General features: G+C 39.3%; 1 pseudogene; it reads left to right on the forward strand.

Moving 5' to 3' along the window:
- The first annotated feature begins 21,302 nt into the window (after positions 1 to 21,302).
- Positions 21,303 to 22,015, forward strand: LOC136122627 (myocardin-related transcription factor B pseudogene; annotated as a pseudogene).
- Positions 22,016 to 23,032: the final 1,017 nt, after the last annotated feature.

The following is a 23,032-nucleotide window of genomic DNA, read 5'->3' on the forward strand; positions in this document are numbered from 1 at the left end:
CCATCCATCCCCCAGGACTAATCACAAATATTTTATAAAGATGAAGTTTCGTTATATCTTTGTTCTTTGTATCTTGGCTTTTGTTAGCGCATTTTAATTAGGATCTGGTATCTGCAATAAGCAGTAAACATAAAGAGCTTTGCAAAAATGTATTAGACTGTTTGTTTTCACACTCTAATGCATATTTGCACAATTTTACCATGAAAAAAGGAAAACATGCTAAGCTCTTGGGCTCTATCCCAAATGTCCTGGAATAGAATCCGGAAATTACTAAAAATGCATCATATTCCAGCAATTAACCTAAGAAACGAGACTCCATTCTCTGTGTGAAAAAAGAACATTTTTGAGGGGAGAAGTCTGTGGAGGAGAAGGCTTCTCGATAACACGTGTATCGCATTCTCCAAACTGGTTTTGAAATTTGGACTATTTCCCTTTCATGCTAAAAGAGCTTAATAAACAAATTAAGTTGAGTAATGTTTTGTTTTTCTCTTTCAGAGTGTTAAGAAAGCCGCTTCTACTAAACGAAGACGGGAAGGACTGCTAAGCATGAAACGAGGGATAAAATAATCACATGTGGTCTCATTTTTAAAAGTTGCTGGGGATTAATAATTTTCTTGCTAAATAGTTATTTGCTAGAATGAATTATTATTAAAACGGTAGAATCATGGTGAATGCTGATGACAAACGATAGTTTGGGGGATTATATTTGAATATATCCTAATCAAAAAGTAGCAAAAACTTTAAAAATCTCCAAATGTGGCTCTTGTGTACAATTGTTATTGATAGGACACCTTGATAGTGTTCGAATACGATGCAAAAACCATAAAAGTGTGAGCAATTCAGAGGCAATAAAGTGATTTTCCTTCTGTATCAATCCCTTAATATGTTTCCAAATAAAACACAGGATTAAGTAATTTATTTTGTTGCATGATTTATTTATGGATTGAAACACAGTAAACAATAGATAAAAGACATAGTCCCAGGCATCAATTTAAAGTATAAAAATCATTATATTTTATTAGAAGGAGATACATAAAAATGCCAACGTGATCCGTAAAGAAAGGAAAAGTGTTAGCTCATTGGTCCCAAGTCTAAGTTAGACTTGGTTTTTCTAAATCCCCTTTAGGGGAATGATATGGCTGAATTTAATTAGAAATCTGTTTTTGTAAGCTTAAAGTTGTGAAAAAAGTTAAAAGGTTGGATCATGCAAAAATAAAAATGGCTGTGAGGATCTTAGGGAATTTGAACCGGTAAACTTAGATTTTATTTCCTGCCAACTGTTTGCAGGAGGATTAAGAGATGTACAGGAATTATTAGTTTTCAATAAAAGCCAGCATTTTATAAAGCAATTAATTTTTCATTAGTTCCACATAATTTTGGCAAAATATAGTTTTGTTCCAATAAAGCTATTACATTTCAAGAGGGTACTCTAAACTCTAGCCATTAACTTTGCATTAATTCACCAGATTTATAATAGGCTAAACTACAGGCAGGAAAGTAGTAAAAATTTTTTCAGAATATATTAGAATTAAAAGGAAAAAACTAAGATGAAAAATATTAAAAAACAGGTCATAAAACTTCTAAATTTCTAAGCGTGGTTATGCGTTTATTTAAAAGACATTTTCCTATAATGTTTCTTAAGCATATAAAATGAATTGTACAAAGTTCACCTTAAGTTTTTGCATGGGGTTATCTTGGAAGTATCAGATATTTTATTACAATACATGTATGTTATAATTACAATAAATGTATGCTATAATACAATAATAAAACATACTTTAAGAATTAAGAAAGATACTTATTAGCACTGAAAATCTATTCACAGAGCCATAAACTATCCTTCTCAATGCTAGAACTACTTCAACGCATCCACAAAATTCCACTCAGTTGGCCCATTCACCCAGATAACTGGAGTGTCTCCCCTCCAGTTTGAGGTCTTTAAACTTCACCAGAATGACAAAGAAGCCTACTTGAGTGAGGATAAGAGACCTCAAAGTCCCAGCAGGAGAATGTTTCTTAACTGTTTACCTCCAATTAGGCCTCAATGGACAACACACTCATCTCTACCACCAACCTGCTCCAGGCCAGAACCCCCTTGATCCAGCTCACTGCAGTATTCTCCTACCAACTCCCTCAAATCCCATTCTTGTTCCCCATCTCAACTCAGCTTCCATACTGTGGTCAGAAAGACCTTGTAAAAAATGTAAGTCATGGAAGCAAACTAAATGCCCATCAACAGATGAATAGATAAATAAGATGCGGTATGTGTGTTTATATAAACACACAATGAAATACTAATCAGCCATTAAAAAAATGAACTAATGCCATTTGCAGCAACATGGATGGGCCTAGAGATGACCATACTAAGTGAAGTAAGTCAGACAGAGAAAGGCAAATAGCATATATACGTGCAATCTAAAAAAATGATACAAATGAACTTATTTACAAAACAGAAACAGACTCACAGACATAGAAAACAAACTTATGGTTACCAAAGGAGAAAGGTGGGGAAGGGTAAATTAGGAGTTTGGGGTTAACAGATACACACTACTATACATAAAATAGAAAAACCACAAGGTCCTACTGTACAGCACAGGGAACTATACTCAATACCTTGTAATAACCTACAATGGAAAAGAATCTGAAAAAGAGTAGATATATATTTATACCTGTATAACTGAATCACTTTGCTGGACACTTGAAATATTGTAAATTGACTATACTTCAATAAAAATTTAAAAATGAAAAAGTGTTTAAAAAGTAAGCTAGACCGTGTCTTTCCTAAACTGAAAACCCTCCTCTGGTTTCCCTTGCCCCTTGACTAGAATCTCACTCCTACAGAACCCTTGACTTCTGTTTCTCTCCTCTGAGTAACACTTTCCTTGGCAGTCAGTGCACCCCACCACTGTGAGGTTCCTTCAAGGATTCTGTCCCCACTCCTATCCTTGGTCATGCACAGGCACCAGATAAATGCTGAGTTCCTATGTTACCACCACTTTGGTTCTAAGACATTTGTCCCAGCATGTTCTTGATGAGAATTTCTGTCCATCCAGTTTTCAGATTTGTTGACTGGTTTTGTGCCTCTTTTTGCCCTTTGGACAGGGCAACCAATACACTCCTTCAAATAAGATCCTGACCCCCTCTCAAACATCACCTTTTAACAAACCCAGGCTTGTTCAGTGTAGGCCCAGCATCTTCTTCATGAGTCCTGCTCAAATGCGAGGTACCTTTGATTAGGTTATACCAGCACCACGTGTGTCCAGGGAAGACCCTCACAATCTAGTATTAATCTATTCTCTAATGACTGCACGTGTGCTCATATTGTCTCCCCCGCCCCCCAGTAGCTCATTAGGTCTTTGAGGGTAAGCTATGTACTTACTTATTTACATTATGTTAGTGGAGTGCTGAGGCCTTAGCAGATGTCATACCCACCATGCACTCAGCTCAGGGCATGATGGGTCTTCACAATGAGCTGGCTCCCAGACAGCCATGAAGGCAGGACTGAGGAATCCAAACTAGGAGCGGACCAATCATTCACTCATTCACTCAATTACCATCCACCCAGCAACCTTTATATCCTGATAGCTACGCTAGTTGATGCAGAGAAAGAAATGAGTGAAACATAGCTACTTTTCATTTCTTTCCAAATTCTTGAATCTCCATCAGCATGCACATGGTACATTCACAACACACATGCACACATATACACATTTTTGCTTCTCTGCTCAGTATCTTTTAGACTGCTTTACTAAGAATAGTGGATCATTGTATATGCAGGAAATCTAAGAGGTAAAATGGAAAACAATGAAAACTAATAATAGAATTCACTTAAGTGGTAAATTGTTGGATAAATGTACAAAAATCAATTTCCTATATACAAACAATAATCAAGTAGAAATTTTTCCCATTTGCAACACCAATGAAAAGTATAAAATAGTTAATAATAAACCTAATAAGAAATATGTATAAAGAAAACTATAAATTTTTGAGGCACATAAAAGAAGTCTTGTGTGATTTTAATGGAATATAACGTTTCTGTATCAGAAAACTCATTACATGAGGTGTCATTTGACCCCCAAATGATTTAGAAATATTATTCAATGTCAATTAAAATCCTCTAAAAATTTTGGAATAAGGCAAAATGATGTTCTTGTGAAAGGATAAGTGGGAAAAATGCAAAAAAAAAAAAGAAAAGAATAATTGTGTTAGCTGTCTACAGCTGCATTAAAACTTACCTCAAAGTTTAAAACAACAAACTTTTTATTGTGTTAGCTCCTGTGAATCAGGACACCAAAGTGGTTTAGCTGGGTGCCTCGGGCTCGAGTTCTCTCCCAATGTTGCAGTCAAGGTCTCAGCTGGGATTGTCATTAACTGTCATCTCCTCTAATGGCTCCACTGGGGTAGGATCCACTTCCCAGCTTACATAAGTGGTTGCTGGCAGGATTTGATTCCTCCTGAGCTATATAGGACTGAGCACCTCAGTTCCTCACTGGCTGTCATCAGGAGACCCGCTTCAGGTCCTTGCCACTTGGCCATCTCCACAGGGCAGGTCACAATGAAGCAGCTGGCTTCTCTCAAAGCAAGTGAGAAAACAAGAAAATATCCAAGATGGAAACCACAACCTTCTTGTAACCAGAAGTGACGTAACATTACCTTTACCACATTTTATTCACCAGGGAGTCACTAAATCCAGCCCACACTCAAGGAAAGGAGAATAACCAAGGGCATGAATACAAGGAGGCAGAAATCATAGAAGCCCGTCTTAGAGGCTGCTTACCCAATAATCAAGGGGAACTTGTACTGCCAGCATCAGAATATACCATGAAGCTATAATAACTAAAACAGCACATTACCGATGGCAGAATAGACATTATTCAATGGTGCAAGATAGAAACCTTCAAACAAATAAAAGTATATGTAAGCATTTAGTACATTAAAATAGTGATCTTGGGCTTCCCTGGTGGTGCAGTGGTTGAGAGTCCACCTGCCAATGCAGGGGATGTGGGTTCGTGCCCTGGTCCGGGAAGATCCCACAGGCCGCGGAGCAGCTGGGCCCGTGAGCCATGCCACTGAGCCTGCGCATCAGGAGCCTGTGCTCCGCAACGGGAGAGGCCACAACAGTGCGAGGCCCGCATACCGCAAAAAAAAAAAATAGTGATCTTTAAATAAATGGGAAATCTCAAATCACATTGAGAAAATTTGTTATCCATTTGGGAAAAAAAATATTATATTGGATCTTTGCCTCACTGTTTGACCAAGATTAGTTCCAGGTGTTGGAATAGTTAAATATATACTTTTGAGGAGGAACATAAATGGATATTCAGTTCTATCAGTAATATTTTATTTCTCAAGCTAGGTGGAGTATATGGATATTTGTTATATAATAGCAAAACGTGTAGCTCACTACACATCAGGCACTGTTATAAGTACTACAAATATGTTAATTTACTTAAATTTCAGATCTATCTCACAAAGAAAATTCTACTATTTCCCCATTTTAAAATAAGAAAACTAAGGCACAAAATCTCACACCTTGAAGATTCATGCCTATTGTATTAGTCATCTATTTTTACATGACAAATTATCCCCAAACTTAGCAGTCTTCCACAACTAACATTTATTATTTCATACAGATTCTGAAAGTCAGAAATCTAGGAGCAGCTTGGCTGATTCTGCACCAGGGACTCTCATGATATTGTAACCAATGGGTCACCTGGGGCTGAAATCATCTGAAGGCATGATGGGGCTGAAAGATCACTTCCAACTCTACTCATGTAACTGTTGGCCTGAAGCCTCTATTATCTTCCTCACTGGCTACTGGTAGAGGGCCTCAGTTCCCCATCACGTGGACCTCTTCATAGAGTTGACTGAGTGAACTCATGGCATGGCAGCTAACTTCCCCCAGAGTGAGAAACATGAGAAGGGGAAAGAGAGAGAGAGAGAAATAGAGAGAGAAGCCTCAATGTCTTATATGACCTAATGTCTGAAGACACACTCCATCATTTGTACAATATCTACTCATTAGAAGTTGGTCATTAAGTTTACCCCGTACTCCAGAGGAAGGAATTTTTTTGGTTGTATTGGGGCTTTGTTGCTGCACGTGGGCTTTCTCTAGTTGCGGCGAGCAGGGGCTACTCTTTGTTGTGGTGCGCGGATTTCTCATTGCAGTGGCTTCTCTTGCTGTGGAGCACGGGCTCTAGGCCACACGGGCTTCAGTAGTTGTGGCTCACGGGCTCTAGAGTACAAGCTCAGTAGTTGTGGCCCACGGGATTAGGTGCTCCATGGCATGTGGGATCTTCCCGGACCAGGGCTCAAACCTGTGTCACCTGCATTGGCAGGCGGATTCTTAACCACTGCACCACCAGGGAAGTCCCAGACCTCCACTTTTTGAAGGGAAGAGTGTCAAAGAATTTGTAGACTTATTTTAGACACCCATGAAATCAGGCTCAGAAACTGATTGACTATTACATATATTGCCTCTTTTATATTATTCTTCATGCCAGTTTCTATGTGTGAAATATTTCATACTAACTTAAAGGTTAAATATAGAAATTAAAAGGATTAAATGAATCATAGGCAAGTATTGTTCAATGTTATGATGGGTAAGGGCTTTCTAAGCATGACACTCAAAATAGAAGCCAAAAAGAAAAAAAAAAAGGCTGAAAGGTATAACTATTCAGTATTCTGTAATAACCTATATGGGAAAAGACTCTGAAAAAGAATGGATATATGTATATGTATGGATGAATCACTTTGCTGTACACCTGAAACTAACACAACATTGTAAATCAACTATACTCTAATATAAATTTTTTTAAAAAATTTAAATAAAATAAATGAAAGGTATAACTACATTTTTTAACCTACATATCAAAAATCACCATCAGCAAAGTTAAAAGTCAAATGGAAAATTTAGAAAAAAATATTTGCAACGTATATGACAGATGAAAAGTTCCTGTCCTTCGTATCAAAGGTGCTTTAAAATCACTAACAAAAAGATAAATACAGGGCTCCCCTGGTGGCGCAGTGGTTGAGAGTCCGTCTGCCGATGCAGGGGACACGGGTTCGTGCCCCGGTCCGGAAAGATCCCACATGCCACGGAGCGACTAGGCCTGTGAGACATGGCCGCTGAGCCTGTGCATCCGGAGCCTGTGCTCTGCAACAGCAGAGGCCACAACAGGAGAGGCCCGCATACTGCAAAAAAAAAAAAAAAAAAAAAAAAAAAATACATTCATTGAATAATAACTTGACATAAATAGGCAATTAAAAAGAAAAAAATAGAAAATATGAAAAACGTGAAGAAAATATTCAGCTTATTTGATTTTTAGTAATCTAAGAACAGCAATTAAAAATGAAATCTGTATGTCTTTTCAAGTTAGCAAAGATTGGAGAAACTATGGTATTTTCAAGATTTGGAGGAAAAGAGAATTTCATATGTCCACAGGTATAAAAATGGATACAAATTCTGCAAGGAAGTTTTCACTATATACCAAAATCTTTAAAGAGTTGTTTGCCCTTTCACATAACAGCTCTGCTTCTAGCAATTCATCTTAAGAACTAATTGGACAAAAGTGTACATATACAGATGCTCATCACAGCATTTTTTATTATACTCAAAAAAATTGGAACAGCTTAAATGTCCAAAAACCAAAGGTTTTGTTAAATAAATGATGGTACAGTGGTGAATGATGGAAAACAACGCCATTAAAGTTTTAGAAGTATATTTACTGATATGGAGGAAATTTATGAGATTAAATGAATAATATATTTTAACTGGCATATATAACATGATACGATTTTTGAAAGAAAAAATTTTCAATGTTATGTGCATAAAGCATATGTTAATAGTGTTAAATGAGCAAAAAGTTAATAACATTATTTTTAAATGATAAATTTTAGGTGATTTTTATTTTCATCTGTTTATTCCTGTTAAAAAAAATACTACACGAAATAAGCCCAATTCATAAATCCGGAGTTGTTTCTTCAATGACTCCTCAGCCCTTCTCCATTCTCCCTCACTACGTGAATAAATGATAGAAGAGGCTGAAACATGTTATCACCAATTAATAGTCATTAACCCCCTCCCCTCTAGCACTGCCTCTGTAATTTGCATAATACAGAAATGAGTCTGAAATCCTCTGCTCAGGATCTCCATGCACTTTACTGAACCTACTAGTGTTTCTGCTTTTAAGCTAGAACTTTAGGCAGCATTTCCAAAATCATGATATGTTCACATGTAAAACAAGTGATCAAAAATGTACATGAATACGAGCCTGTCTTACACACCTAAAAAGCTTACAGTAGCTTTTATCAGTGTAGTTTACCATTTCTCAAAACTGCATCTATGTCATCGGCCTCTGTCATTTTAGAGACGATTGAAAGTTTGATTTTGAATATGAAAAATTCTTAGACTGCATAACAGGTCTATAACTGGTAGTTAACCACTCATATTGAAAGGTAGCCAGGGCCAAATAGACTATCCATTTATTACTCTTATGTTCTTATGGATTAATGTTTTCAATTAATTTGGCCAAATTGTGGTCAACTTTCTGTTAAGGAAATTAAAATCCAAGAAAACAAGTAACCACTTTTTGATGTACAAAGAGAAATTCATATTCACTTAAATATTTTAAAAGGTCAAAAATGACCATATAAATTGCATACTAATAATAAAACATATTTCAAAAGGCAATGGCCAACACAGAGTACTATTCACTTTTTTTTTTTTTTTTTTAAACATCTTTATTGGGGTATAATTGCTTTACATACTATTCACTTTTTAAAAAATAGAGCATTCCTATTTTAGAGCAAGGAAGAATTTGCAATACAAATTAAAAGATGAAGGAATTCTAAATTTTACTTGGTAAGAAAGAATAAGTGAATTTCATCTTCTTTTCTTCTTTAACTAATAAAATCTCACATGCTCATTCCTATAAGGCAGCACACACCAGATCAAACCAATATAAACTTACAAAGACTTTTTGAAATTATGCAATTAGTTTATTCATTTGGAAAAATTTTTATGAGTGACTTCCTAATATTTTCCCACATCATCATTGATTATCTTTGGAAGAGAAGTATTGGCTGAATGGTACTTGTCCTTTTAGAATATCGAAGAAAATATTTCATTCTTTTAGAGATATCAATTCCCACTGAGAACCAACTCCTCTGATGGTATTAAATAAATAGTAAGAATAAAGTTACAATATCCAATGTCTGATTCAGCACCCATCTTAATGAGTTTTAAGGCCATGTTAAGTGCTTTGAAATCTTCAGAGAGTAGGAAGGACAATATATTGTACCACTCATTTGGAACATAACATCATTCTATCAGAGACTAATATTTCAGTTCTTCCTTTTATTTCAATATTTTCACTTTGATCTCTTTTGCATTGCCTATCTGTATTTTATGGAAGAAGCAGGGTTCAATATAATACAGAAATAAGCAAAAATTCTAAGGAGCTCAGAAATATTTGGGGGGTTGTCTGGTCCTTTCTACCATTGATTTTTAATAAAAGCGTATTGCATTAAATTGAACAGCACCAAACCAGTACTTAAAAGAGGCATCTGTTACATAAGAGAAGCAAGCTCTGTTTTCACTGTGGGACTGCTGGCTGATCATGAACCCAGTCAGGGCCCCAGTTTTCTCATCTAAAAAAATGATGGCTGGATGAGACAATCTCTAGCTGCACTATTCTTTGAGCACATGGAATCTAAGTTGAGAAAAACCTGTACTGAACATATCTAATCAGGGTGGCTTGTGCTACAACATAGCGGTACTTCCTTAGAAATCCCAACCTAAGAATCCTCAATTTTTGAAAACTCCAAAGTTCATACATTGAGAAAACCAAATCCCCTCCCAAGAAAGATAAAATAATCACCTTCAAATATCAGTTCATCTTGACTAATGGCATAATTTGTTCAAAATACTTCTAGAATCAAACCAGTAATTCAGTCCGGAGCTTATCCATCTAGAGCCAAAGAAGTTTACTTTTATAAATGAATATATCAGAGATCGTCATCTGCAAGCTACCCCTAAGTTCCCAAGGGTTAAGATATGTGGAAAATAAAAATAAACAAAAGGCTTTTAGTAATTATTTAGCCTAACAGTTTCTTCCCTTTTCAGTATCATTAAGAATTCATGCTTCCCTGATGGCGCAGTGGTTGAGAGTTCGCCTGCCGATGCAGGGGACACGGGTTCGTGCTCCGGTCCGGGAAGATCCCACATGCCGCGGGGCGGCTGGGCCCGTGAGCCATGGCCGCTGGGCCTGCGCGTCCGGAGCCTGTGCTCAGCAATGGGAGAGGCCACAACAATGAGAGGCCCGCGTACCGCAAAAAAAAAAAAAAAAAAAAAAATTCATCTCACAAAACTAACTAAAGTTTAAAAAATTCCATTTTGATTTCACTTCTAGTAGGTCTGACTCCCCTGAGATGAAAACACTGAGGACCATTCCTTTGAGACTTGGGTCCCAGACAAAGCTTTGCCTTCCCTGAGAGAGAAGTACACTTCCTCCTTTCTGATGGCTGATTTGTAATTTATCATGCTTCCCTCGTACCCCACCTGCCAAGAAGCTTAGACTTAAGGTCGAAACCCAATCACAGCAACCACGTGAACGGTTGAAATTAGCATATTTTCCTTTTCCTTTTTCCTATACCCTGCTTTTCTATTTTATTAACCTTGTTGCTAAGTTGCATTTTATAAGTTATTGCAAACTCTTTTGGAAAGAGGTGAAGTATAAATAAATACCACTGTGAAATGAGCGTAACATGTAAAAATTACAGTCTATATTTAAAGAACAACATTCTTCACATCTATACAAGGATATTAAAATTAAAAGTGAACTTATTTGGAAGTGAACAGCATGATATCAGCAAAATTTAGACAAGTAAGTAATTTGTTTATTTGACGCTTCATCAACTGTCTCAATCCATTTGGCTTTATTAATCTCTCAGGGAAAATTGAGGCCTCTCTGAAAACTTGGAGTGTTCAATTCAATTAAATATTTTGTAAAAATACATGTAACTAATTTTTAGGTGAATGTCTAACTTCAAAGTGGAAACAAAACTCAGAACTGGAGGCTCTGTAGTATTTAGGGGAGTGTAAAGACTCAAACACATTTGAAGTTTATTTTTTGTTCATGTAAGTTCTACAGGGGAGTGAGTGGGGTGTTTAGAAAAAGATTCACAGATAAGGTGACACTTGAGAAGGCCCTTCAAAGACAGGAGGGATAAGGAGATGGACAGGAGGGAAAATCTTGCTAAAATGAACAGGCTAGAGAAATAAACCAGGATCACATCATAGAGGACCTGGGACTGGAGGCTAAAGAGTTTGAAATTCATCCTGTGGATGATGGAAAGTTCCTGATGGATTTTAAGCATCAGGGAAACAAGATAAAACTGCATTTTGCTAAAACTGTTATCCTGGCCACAGTGTGGAGGAGAAATTATGGGCCAGAGTGGAAACAGGGGGCCAGTCAGGAGATAGTTGTGGTAGTTATTAGAAGGTAGGTTTACTATATACACTAGGACAAAGTTCCTGGGCAGAAAAACACCCCTCACCCCACTCCAACCCTTAGGCATGTTCACAAGCAACAGGAAATTTCACACAGACAAATGCTCCTAATCTGTACATAGATGCTTCCAGGCAGTAACCTTAGCTCAAGTTGTATTTATGAAATGTGTGGAGCTAGATGAGAATGCCTTCCTCTTTATTGATTACTTTCAATTACACATTGGGATAGTCTTTTGCCAGATATGCCTTATGATTTAGATCAGTGCTTCTTTATCTGTGAGGAAGGACCAGGTTTTGTGTTTTCCTTTTCCAATATGTCACAGGCTGACACTTTCTTAAAATACAATAATGATAAGTTACTAGAAAAATGAAATGAAAAAGCAAAGAATACAAAATACAAGCCCTTTTTCTAATTTTATTGAACAAACAAAAAATAACTCCGTCAAATTGCTATCAGAGTCTCTGAACGCTTACTCTCAATTTCTGCCGTGTACCAGTGAGAGTTTGCAGACTGGCACAAGTGCACAGACCACACTGAGCAGCATTGGTCCAGAAGGGCAGAGCAAGAGGTATGGAGCACAGGAAAAGTGACAACCTCCAAGGGGATCCTAGACTCCCCTAGTTTATTCTCCCCAAAGAGACTGAATGATGACAGTACTAAAACCAGTAGGCAAAAGTGATCAGACACAAAGTCCAGCTTTGTGTTATGAAATAATGTAAACAAAGCAGCTTTTTTATTAGATTTGGGTCAATGGGGATGTTTCCCTCCTATGTAACTTTGCTTTCAGCAACCACTGAGACCAATATTTAAACATGTTAGCACTGATGAGCAATGCCAGAAAAAATATAATCAAACAAAGTGACTAAATTAATAATTTATACACTAACAACTATGTGAAAATATAAGGCATGAGGAATTAAATTAGAAAAAAAATGTAATCCAAATTAGGGTGCATCTCAATTAAATTAGATTCCCCAACAGTGCTGTAAGTTTAGTTAAAGCCCATAGCACTACAATGACCTTAACATCACTATGGTAACTAGGCTTGGAGCATATATGGTATATTCGAAGCACTTTATAAATACTTATGTGGATGCTTCACTTAAGCTTAAATGGTCATAAGATTCTTCCCAGACCTCTCTTTACAGGGCAGTAATAATAGTTATTTATTAAACACTGGTTGGCTTCAGAGACATTCTCTTTAAATACACCCCAACAACCCTGTAAGATAAGTATTATATTCTCCCATTGTAAAGATGAGAAAACTGAGGTTCAGAGAAGGTAAATACCTTATGAAAGGTACACAATTGTTAAGAGAAGAGACCACGTTGAAACCCTTATCTCTGATACCAAAGCATGTCGTTATAGCCAATATGCTCTACTGTATTCTGCCTGAGCCATTGGCTCACAGTGGAGCTTTGACCCAGAGGCTAGAGACAGCCTGGCTGGAGTTGCTTTTTCAGCTTTGGCTGAGATGGAGATACACTAGTTCTTGACCCTCACTCAGTAGTAAAATCCCTAGCAAGGTGCTACCACCCAGGACAGCCCAATCTCTGTAACTGTCTGTCTTTTTTTAACTTTTTATTTTGTAATAACTTTAAATTAATAGAAAAGTTGCAAAACTAGTACAGAGAAGTTCTCATATACCCTTAATCCATTTGCCCCTAATGTTAACCATCTTACATAACCACAGTACCATTAATGAACCCAGGATATTAACATTGTTACAATACTATTAAGCTACAGACCTTGTTCGAATTTTGTCAGCTTACCCATTAATGCCATGTTTCTCACTGCATTTTGTTTTTCTCCCTCCTCTGTCTCCTCCAATCTGTGACAGTTCCTCAGTCTTCATCTTTCATAACCTTGACACTTTGAAGAGTGCAGGTCAGTTGTATTGTAATATAATACAATATAATCTAATAATATATTATAATACAATCAGAATGTCCCTCAATTTGGATTTGCTGGATGTTTTGTCATGCTTACCTTACGGTTATGGATTTGGGGGCAGAACATCACAGAGATGATGTGCCTTCCTAGGGTACTGTCTCAAGCGATGCACATTGTCACTGTCTTATTATTAAGACTATGTATGTCACTATTATTATTAACCTTGATTAAGGGGTTGTCTACCAGATTTCTCCACTGGAAAGTTACTATATTTTCACTTTGTATTTATTTGGAGATGATATATTTTGAGATCCTCCTGCCAGCCTTTTTAATTTTGACATATAGCTTGCTTATTTTAGCACAGTTTTTTCCAGTGGAAATGTATTTTAACAGGTGATTACCATGGTTTAAGATATTTACTATAGATAGTTTTTGCATTGAATCTGATCAATCCTGACCATCTATGTTTTAAAGACTATATGTATACACATGTGTGTATCTTTATCTGCACACATACATATTCAGATCTGTTTTGTGAGCAAGCTGTTTTATAGTTGAAGTATAGTTGACTTATATTAGTTTCAGGTGTACAACATAGTGATTCGATATTTTTAAAGATGATACTCCATAGAAAGTTATTATGAAGTATTGGCTATATTCCTTGTGCTGTACATTACATCCTTGCAGCTTATTTATTTTATACCTAGTAGTCTGTACCTCTCAATCCCCTACCTCTATCTTACCCGTCCCCGTTGGTAACCGTTAGTTTGTTCTCTGTATCTGTGAGTCTGTTTCTGTTTTGCTATATTCATTTGCTTGTTTTATTTTTCAGATTCCACATATAAATGAAAACATATAGTGTCTTTCTCCATCTGACTAATTTCACTAAGCATAATACACTCCAGGTCCATCCCTGTTGTTGCAAATGGCAAAACTTCATTTTTTTTTTTTATGACACTGACTGTTCAGAAGAGGATGGTTGGAGTGGACAAGCAGAGAACAAACCTACTCATCATTGAGAAGGAAGAACAGCCTCTAGGGGACTGGATGAGGAACAGAAAGACAAAGTGAGGATAGTCAACAGAGAAGAAGTAGAGCCCCAGAGAACTCTGGAAAAGGGCTATGAATTGTCTCTGCCCCATTGTTCAATATTCCCTTGATAATTTAACCCCCACTCACTCATCCTCAAGTTTTAGCAAGACACATTACCTTCCATGTTGAAACTACATTTCCCAGCTAGATGTGGGCCCATAGCTAAGTTCCCAACAATGGCATGTGAGCAGCAAGTGCTGGGGGCACTTCATCAGAAGGGCTTTTTCCCTCTACTCTCTTTCCTTCTTCAACCATGATCCTAGAACAGGACTTCTTGTCCATTTTGCATCATGGACTGATTTGGCATGCTGGTGAACCCCCTGAGACCTTAACAGAATGATGCTTTAAATACATAAAGATACAAAGGATTATAGGGCTTCCCTGGTGGCACAGTGGTTGAGAGTCTGCCTGCCGATGTAAGGGACACGGGTTCATGCCCAGGTCCGGGAAGATCCCACATGCCGCGGAGAAGCTGGGCCCGTGAGCCATGGCCGCTGAGCCTGCGCGTCCGGAGCCTGTGCTCCGCAACGGGAGAGGCCACAACAGTGAGAGGCCCGCGTACCGCAAAAAAAAAAAAAAAAAAAATGGATTATAAAGGAAATCAGTCATATTGAAATTATAAGAATTATGAAGGAAACCAATCATAATGAAATACAGTTATAAAAAATTTTTTAATGTATGATACCTTACTCTGTGTATTTCTTTATTGATATATTACATAACAAGATTTAACAAGGGAGGGGGTCCAATGACTAACATGGTTTTAAGATGATGCATAGAAATGGTAGTTTGAGATAACTGCAGTAACTATAATGTGATTTGATAATACATGTGCCTTCCATTGGTGACAAAGTCACTAGTCTGGCTAACTTCACTATGGGTTGTTGCCTATAATTGAAGGAAACACTATATCTCTGTTAGAGATTTTTTAACTCAAGTTCATAGACATCCTAAATTCTATCCATAGACCCCAGATTAGAGGATATTGGAGCAAGAAGACAGAAGGACTGACCCTGCATGACCCATGGAACAAAGCCACCACTTGCTCTGGACTCCCTCTCTATTGATGTCTGGACTGTTACTTAAAAAGAGAGAAATTTCTATATTGTTTGAACCACTTTGCCATTCTTTTTTCTGTATATGACTCTCAGTTACGATAGCTGAGCTGTACTCCAGCTCACTAGTTCTCAAACTTTTTGGTCTTCAGACCCCTTTACAATCTTGAAAATTGTTGAGGACCTCAAAAAACTTTTATATGGGTTATATGTATCAATATTTACCACATTAGAAATTAAAACTGAGAAATTTTTATTTTCTCATTCATTTAACAATAACAAAACCATTACAAGTTAATATCAATAGCATTTTTATGAAAGATAGCTGTATTTTCCAAAAAAAAAAAAATTAGTGAGAAGAATAGGTATTGTTTTACATTTGTGAAAATCTCATTAGTGTCAGGTTTAATAGAGGACAGCTGGATCCTCATATTTTATTCTGCATTCAATATGTTTTGCTTTGTTGTTTTGATTGAAGTATATGAAGAATATTCAACTTCACACAGATATGTAGTTGGGAATGGGAGGGGTATTTTTTTTTTTTTTTTTTTTTTTTGGTACGCGGGCCTCTCACTGTTGTGGCGTCTCCCGTTGCGGAGCACAGGCTCCGGACGCGCAGGCTCAGCGGCCACGGCCCACGGGCCCAGCCGCTCCGCGGAATGCGGGATCCTCCCGGACCGGGAAACGAACCCGCGTCCCCCCTTCATCGGCAGGCGGACTCGCAATCACTGCGCCACCAGGGAAGCCCAGGAGGGGTATTTTAATAGCCATTTGAGATAATCTAGGGTATTTCTTATTGATATTATACTAAAACTTGACAAGTGGTAGTTTCTTAAAAGTTAGTTGTAACGTAAAATCTGAAAACATACAAATGAAATTTCATACCCTGTTGCATTAAAATCCATTGGTCTGTCTTGCACTTTGAAAGGCTCTCTTACCCATGTGCAATTTTGTCTCATGAATTGGTCATTTTGAGAATATTGGTTCATTGAGTTATGCAGATCTTCCAAATGTTGATGCATCGTTAGACAATATGCAAAAATCACACTGGTTAAATTCACCACAAATCTCATCAAAAAGAGTTTTTAAGTATTGGGAAGCCGTCAAGCTCATGGTGGTGGATACAAGTCTTCCACAATTATAATTTTCACTTGAAAGCTCAAATGCTATCATTGGCAACAAATACTGTCAGTTGTTTTCCTTGAAGTGACAGGCTTCCTTAATACAGTCTTAAGGAAATATCTGCCAACCACTATAGCTTGTCTATCAGTCATTCTTTCAAGTAAAAATGGTTTTCTGCAAAAAAGAGGCTAATTCATCTCACAGCTCAAGCAAGCACTTTGTCTTCAGACAACCCTCACAGTTCAGGATGTGAAAAAGTAGTTTACATACACTTCCCATTTTGTCCTCCAGAACATTAAAAAGACATGCACTCAAGGGTTGAAATTTGATTAAATTAATTTTGTTTTATTAATTAGTTTAATAAAATTTCTATTTCTTTATCAAAGACATTCGTAAGTGAAACTGACTTTTTAAAAAAACATATACTGCGAGGGCCTGGTAGTGAAGAATACAATCGTTACTAGAATTTTGGTATCACAACCTTGATTTGTGCTGAGGTACCAGCAGTTTCACCATCAGTGCAAATGGCAATACAGTGAAAAGGACAAATAAAATCTTAGTGTTGTTATGAAAACAGTCTGACCTGTGGAATGCCAAGAGTCTGAGAGACCCTTAAGGGCCCAGGGACTGGACTTTTAGAACTGCTGCTGTAATTAATACAACCTCCAGGACCTAAAACAGGTGATAAGCTGGATGGGAACTGCTCAGGGAAAAGGAACACAAGGTGACAAGAAATGAGTCAGTATCAAGTTTAATGCTCTGCACATGACCCTGGCCAATGGTCATGACCCTGAAGAAGTACTGTAACAGAGCAGGACCCTATGGGGCCTTCCTGGGACAGAGCATCCACCAACACCGTGTTCTCTGTGACTGCCTCTTGTCTGTAGAAAAACTTTAGCCAAATAATAAATTTAATCAGAGAAATGAAAAAAAAATGCAGAAGCAAAGGAAAGCAGTAAAACAAGACAAAATAATAATACTTTAGCCATTAAACAAAGTCAAAGACCTTTAGTCCCTCCTCAAGGGCTATAGATAATATCCTGAGCCCTATCCTGTGAGCTGTCTTGCAGATACTGAAACCCCCATCAGGTGGAAGAAGTTAATGACCTGATGACCAGACTGTAGCCATGACATAAACTACTCCATCTTACACAATTCTGAGAACTGGCCTCAAGGAAATGGGAACAAACTGACCCTGGAATTGAAGATTAACTGTATGTGAAACAATCAATATGATGCTGATCAGACCATGGCATGACCACTTTCAAGACGACTGTCAGAGCTTCCTGTGCTGTTCTGCACGTAGCCCCCATCCCCACCCCCACCTGTGCACCCCGAAAGTCCCACTTTAAAAACTCTTGTCCCCAGATCGGCAATGGGGAGTTGGTTCTTTGGGACATGAGTCCACCTTCTCCCCAGGATTGCTAGCTTCCTCAGTAAAGCTATCTTTCCTTCTACCCCACACTTGTCTCTTAGCATTGGATTCTTGAATGATGAGCAGTCAAACCCAAGTTCAGTAACAGTATGGACCTTGGTTCCACAGGCTGCCCCTGGGCTGGCAGGCACTTGGGTTTCATTAACTTCCCTGTCCTCTCCTGTCATGGCTTTGCCCAGCCAGTAAGCCAGTAAGTACTTTCAGGTTCTGAGATCTCATAATTTCTCTTGTTTTGTCCATGTAGCATTCCTCCTACACCCCACTTCTTTTCCAGACTGCCTATTTTCTGGAACTGATCCCACCTCCACGTCTGTCCAGGTGTTTTGCAGTGGGATGAGTAAGGTTACAGCATGACGCAGCTCTCAGGCTGCAGCTAATCAGGGCAGAGGTGGACCCAAGACTCAAGCTGTGTCCATAACCCTTTGCTGAAAATGTTGACTCTGGGGGTGCAAATGGGTCAGTCTCTCTCCAGACGGCTGACGCTGTAAGATAGAAACCGGTGGTTCTCAAACTAGGCATGCATTAGAATCACCTGGAGGGCTTGTTAAAACAGACTGCTGGGCCCCACCCAGAGTTTCTGATTCTATGGGGCCTAAGATTTTACATTCTAATGATTTCACAGGTGAGGCTAATGCTGCTAGTCTGGGGACCACACTTTGAGATTGATGTAAAGTTCCAGAACCATCAGGGATCAAGGGCATGGTTCCCATTCTACAACTAGAGAGGTTGAAAAAATATGTCTGGAGAGAGAGAAAAAGAGAGATAAATAGAGAGACAAAGGGAGAGAGAGAGGGAGAGAGACAGACATAGGTAGAGACAGAAACAGAGACAGAGAGCCTGAAATATAGAGGTAAGATTCGTAGATACTATCCTGGTAGTTTTCAAGGGCTGTTTCCATTGGTTCCTGAATCTCAGCCACATGCCTATTTTGGACTCCACAAAATCCCCTGCATCCTTGGAATATAATAAAATATGGGTTAAAGTTGGGTTTCTGCCCCGCTAAGCTCAATATCTTCTTAACAGATACACCCTCCCAGAACCATCCCTGCAGAACTGGCTTTTCCCTTAAATTCTACTTGGAACCACAAACCAAGGCAGTGGAAACAGAATAAATGTCATGAAGCCTCTCACAGACACCAAGACCTCAGCCAAGATCTGCATCAAAGCTGCTAGTTGGTGAAGAAGAGCCCCAAACACCAGTAGGATTCTCAGCCACAGCTCAGGGGATAGCATCATGGATGGAAATGCAGGCTCTGGGTGAGAATGCATTGGTTTCAACCTCACTCTGCTGCTTGCCAGCTGTATACCATGAGCCAATTACTTAAACTGTTTCCTTATCAGTTTCCTTATCCATAAGGTGAGGATGACAATAATACCTGCCTCAAAACATTCCTGTGAAAATGAAACAGGATCAGTAGGGCAGCTTAGCACAGCATCTGGCACGGGGTGAGTTCTCAAAAATGTTGATTACAGTTATCTTTTTTTTTTTTTTTTGACCACACCGCATGGCATGTGGGATCCTAGTTCCCCAACCAGGTATTGAACCCATGCCCCCTGCAGTGGAAGCATGGAGTCCTAACAACTGGACCACCAGGGAATTCCTATGGTTATTATTAATTATTGTTTCTGGTCTCTTCTCACGGTGATCCTGGATCTGTAGAACCACATTCATGGATCCTGGTCTCTGATCCTCTGGATTTGGCTTTTGGGCTTGATCTCTCCAGGCTATGTTCTCCCATGTAGGGCGCTTCATCCCAGTTCCAGCTCTCAGCAATCTAGCTGATAGATTTACCAGGAGGTAATTCCGGCCTCCAAATCATCATGGCTGTTAATTCCATCAAAGGTTGAGAGTCTTCAAGGGAGTGTCCTAGCCCCAACCATCTGGGCAAGAATTCCAAGGCAAAACAAGGCCTGGGAATGGATTTCTGCAAGCTGGTAATAAGAGTCAGCTCATATGTGACAAGGGACAAAGATGATGGTAGCAAGCTGAGGTGGGAAGAGTTCTGATCCTGGGTTCAGGTGTTATAGTGGCTTCTCATGCAGTGTCCGTGGCTTCAGGTATGAGGATCTGGCGTCAGTTAAGAACCTGCTAAGGGGAAGATATAGCTCCTGTCAGATAGGACACCAACATCACCTGCCACTCAACCACGTTGGAAAATCAATATCTGTCTTCAGTTTCTCCTATTTTCATCTTGCTACGCCCTGTGCCCTAAAAACCCAGGACAGCCACCTGCTACAGAGCCAACTCCTACAGTGAGCCAACAGTGATATCCTAACAAGGGAAAACACAGAAAAACAGATAACCCAAGTTCTATACCCTTTGGGTATTTCCATCTGTGACCCTCATCTCTCTCATCCTCAGAAATCCTCCTCTCCCGTGCCCTCATGTGCTTCTACTGCCTCATTCCTCCTCCCCCAGTTCACCTGGTTTCCCGTACTTGCCTTGGTAGCTTGTATCTCTATGTTCCCTGGGACTGCTGGCCATGACTGAATGTGACCCTCCTCCAGGACCAGTGTCTCCTTGACAACCTTCTCAAATTGAGGCTGTGGATTCTCCCATGATCCCAGCATCTCCCCTGCCTCTTCCAAAACTCCCTCCTCTGATGTTTTCCCGTTAAGCCGTCTCATTCACTCCATGGTCTGAGTTACTGCCTATGTATTGATGACTACTAAATCTTCATTTCCGTTCCATCTTTGCCTCTGATCACCAGACTCGTATATCTAACTGCCCTTCGAAATCCCTAAAGTTGTCCCTGAGGCACCCTCAAATGAAATGCTCCAAACGGAACCCCCTATTCTTAAAGTTGCACACTTAATTTCTACTCCTGTGTCTTTTACTTCAACACACAGCCACGTAGCAAGGAGCTGAGGACTTCTGCCAACAACCAACACCAACGTGTCAGCCAAATGAGGGAAGACACCTCGGAAGCGGATCCTCTAACCTCAGTCAAGACTGCAAGTGACGGTCTCGCGAGATCGTGGGCAGCAGTGCCTGGGGAGGAGGTGGCCCCCCCCTCCCAGAGCCATCCTTGCAGGCTACTCGGATGAAGTTGAAAAGAGCTCGACTAGGTGCTAAGGTGCTAAGAAAGAGAGTGTAAGACAGTACAATAATTAAATATTTTTACTGAGTCTCTTCAACAGGCCACATTTAAGAGGTGTCTCGTAGCCTCTGCTGCCAGAGGCTGGAACACAATGGGTCACACAGGGACACTAGACACCGAGGATGAAGTGGGACCTTTTAACCCATCTTTCTCCAAGTCCTCAAAGTGAAGCCATTGCCCACGAATTGCAGGGACTCTCCTTGCTCTCCAGTCAGCACCTGCCCCCTCGGAACAAAAGGAAGATTATGCTCCAGCCGAGGCTGCAACAAAGAGGACGAGAGGACAGCTAGTGGACCAGGGCATCGTGCCACCTCCGAAGAGCCCAGCGGCATTCCAGGAGCAATGAAAAGACTTGGAAGGGGCCAGAACCATAAACTCTTTGAAGCACAAGATCTGCAGCCAACCTGATGGTTCTGAACTTGTCAGGATGCCCATTTTAGAAAGAACGTTTGCAGAGCCATCCTTGCAGGCTACTCGGATGAAGTTGAAAAGAGCTCGACTAGCTGATGATCTGAATGAAAAGATTGCTCAAAGACCTGGTCCTATGGAGCTGGTAGAGAAAACACCCTTCCTGTAGACTCCAGTGTTAAGGAGGTAATTATAGGCATTGGGAAGGACGACTGTCCTCAAACTCACAGCAATTTATCATTTGACAAAGACAGCAGTGATGCTTTGTCTCCAGACCGGCCAGCCAGCTAGGAGTCGCAAGGGTCAGCCACATCCCCTAGTGAGCCAAAAGTTAGTGAATCGCCATCTCCTGTGACTACAAACACTCCAGCTCAAGTATCACCTTTCTTGTTTTGACCCCTAAACAGAGGAAGTGCTTTGTTTTTTATATATTAAGGTAATACATTATCACCAGAAGAAAAGTCTGAAAGTGCAGAAAAATATAGATTTTCACATGTAATCCAACCACTGTTAACATTTTCAATAGATTCTTACATTTTATATCTGTTCTATATACACATTTTTAACAAACAGTTTTGCAACTTGCTTTAAAATTTTTTCATATAACTTTTTTTGAGATATAACGCACATATCCTAAAATCCACCCTTTTTTCTTTTTAACTATGTTAACCAGTTTAAGCATACAGTTCAGTAGTGTTACATATACTCACACTGCTGTACAACCGATCTCCAGAACTTTTTGTCTTGCTAAACTGAAACTAAACCCATTAAAGTGCATCTCCCCAGGGCTTCCCTGGTGGCACAGTGGTTAAGAATCAGCCTGCCAGTGCAGGGGACACGGGTTCGAGCCCTGATCCAGGAAGATCCCACATGCCGCAGAGCAACTAAGCCTGTGGGCCACAACTACTGAGCCTGCGCTCTAGAGCCCGAGAGCCACAACTACTGAGCCCGCGTGCCACAACTACTGAAGCCCGTGTGCCTAGAGCCCATGCTCCGCAACAAGAGAAGGCACCACAATGAGAAGCCCGCGCACCGCAACAAAGAGTAGCCCCTGCTCACCGCAACTAGAGAAAAGCCTGCACGCAGCAACGAAGACCCAATGCAGCCAAAAATAAGTAAGTAAATAAATAAATAAATAATAAATAAACAAAGTTCATCTCCCCATTGCCCTAGGCCTGGCAACCACCATTCTGTTTCTGTCTCTATGAATTTCACCACTTTAGATATCTCATATAAATGGAACCATACAGTGTCTTTTGTGACTGGCTGATATCACTTAACATAATGTCCTCAAGGTTCATCCACGTTGTAGCATGTGACAGGATCTTTAAGTTTTAGGGCTGAATAATATTCCATTTTATATATATATACCACATTTTGTTTATCCATTCATCAGTGGACATTGGGTTGCTT

The sequence above is a fragment of the Phocoena phocoena genome, chromosome 4, assembly GCF_963924675.1.
Source record: "Phocoena phocoena chromosome 4, mPhoPho1.1, whole genome shotgun sequence".
In the NCBI taxonomy this organism is placed as follows: Eukaryota; Metazoa; Chordata; class Mammalia; order Artiodactyla; family Phocoenidae; genus Phocoena; species Phocoena phocoena.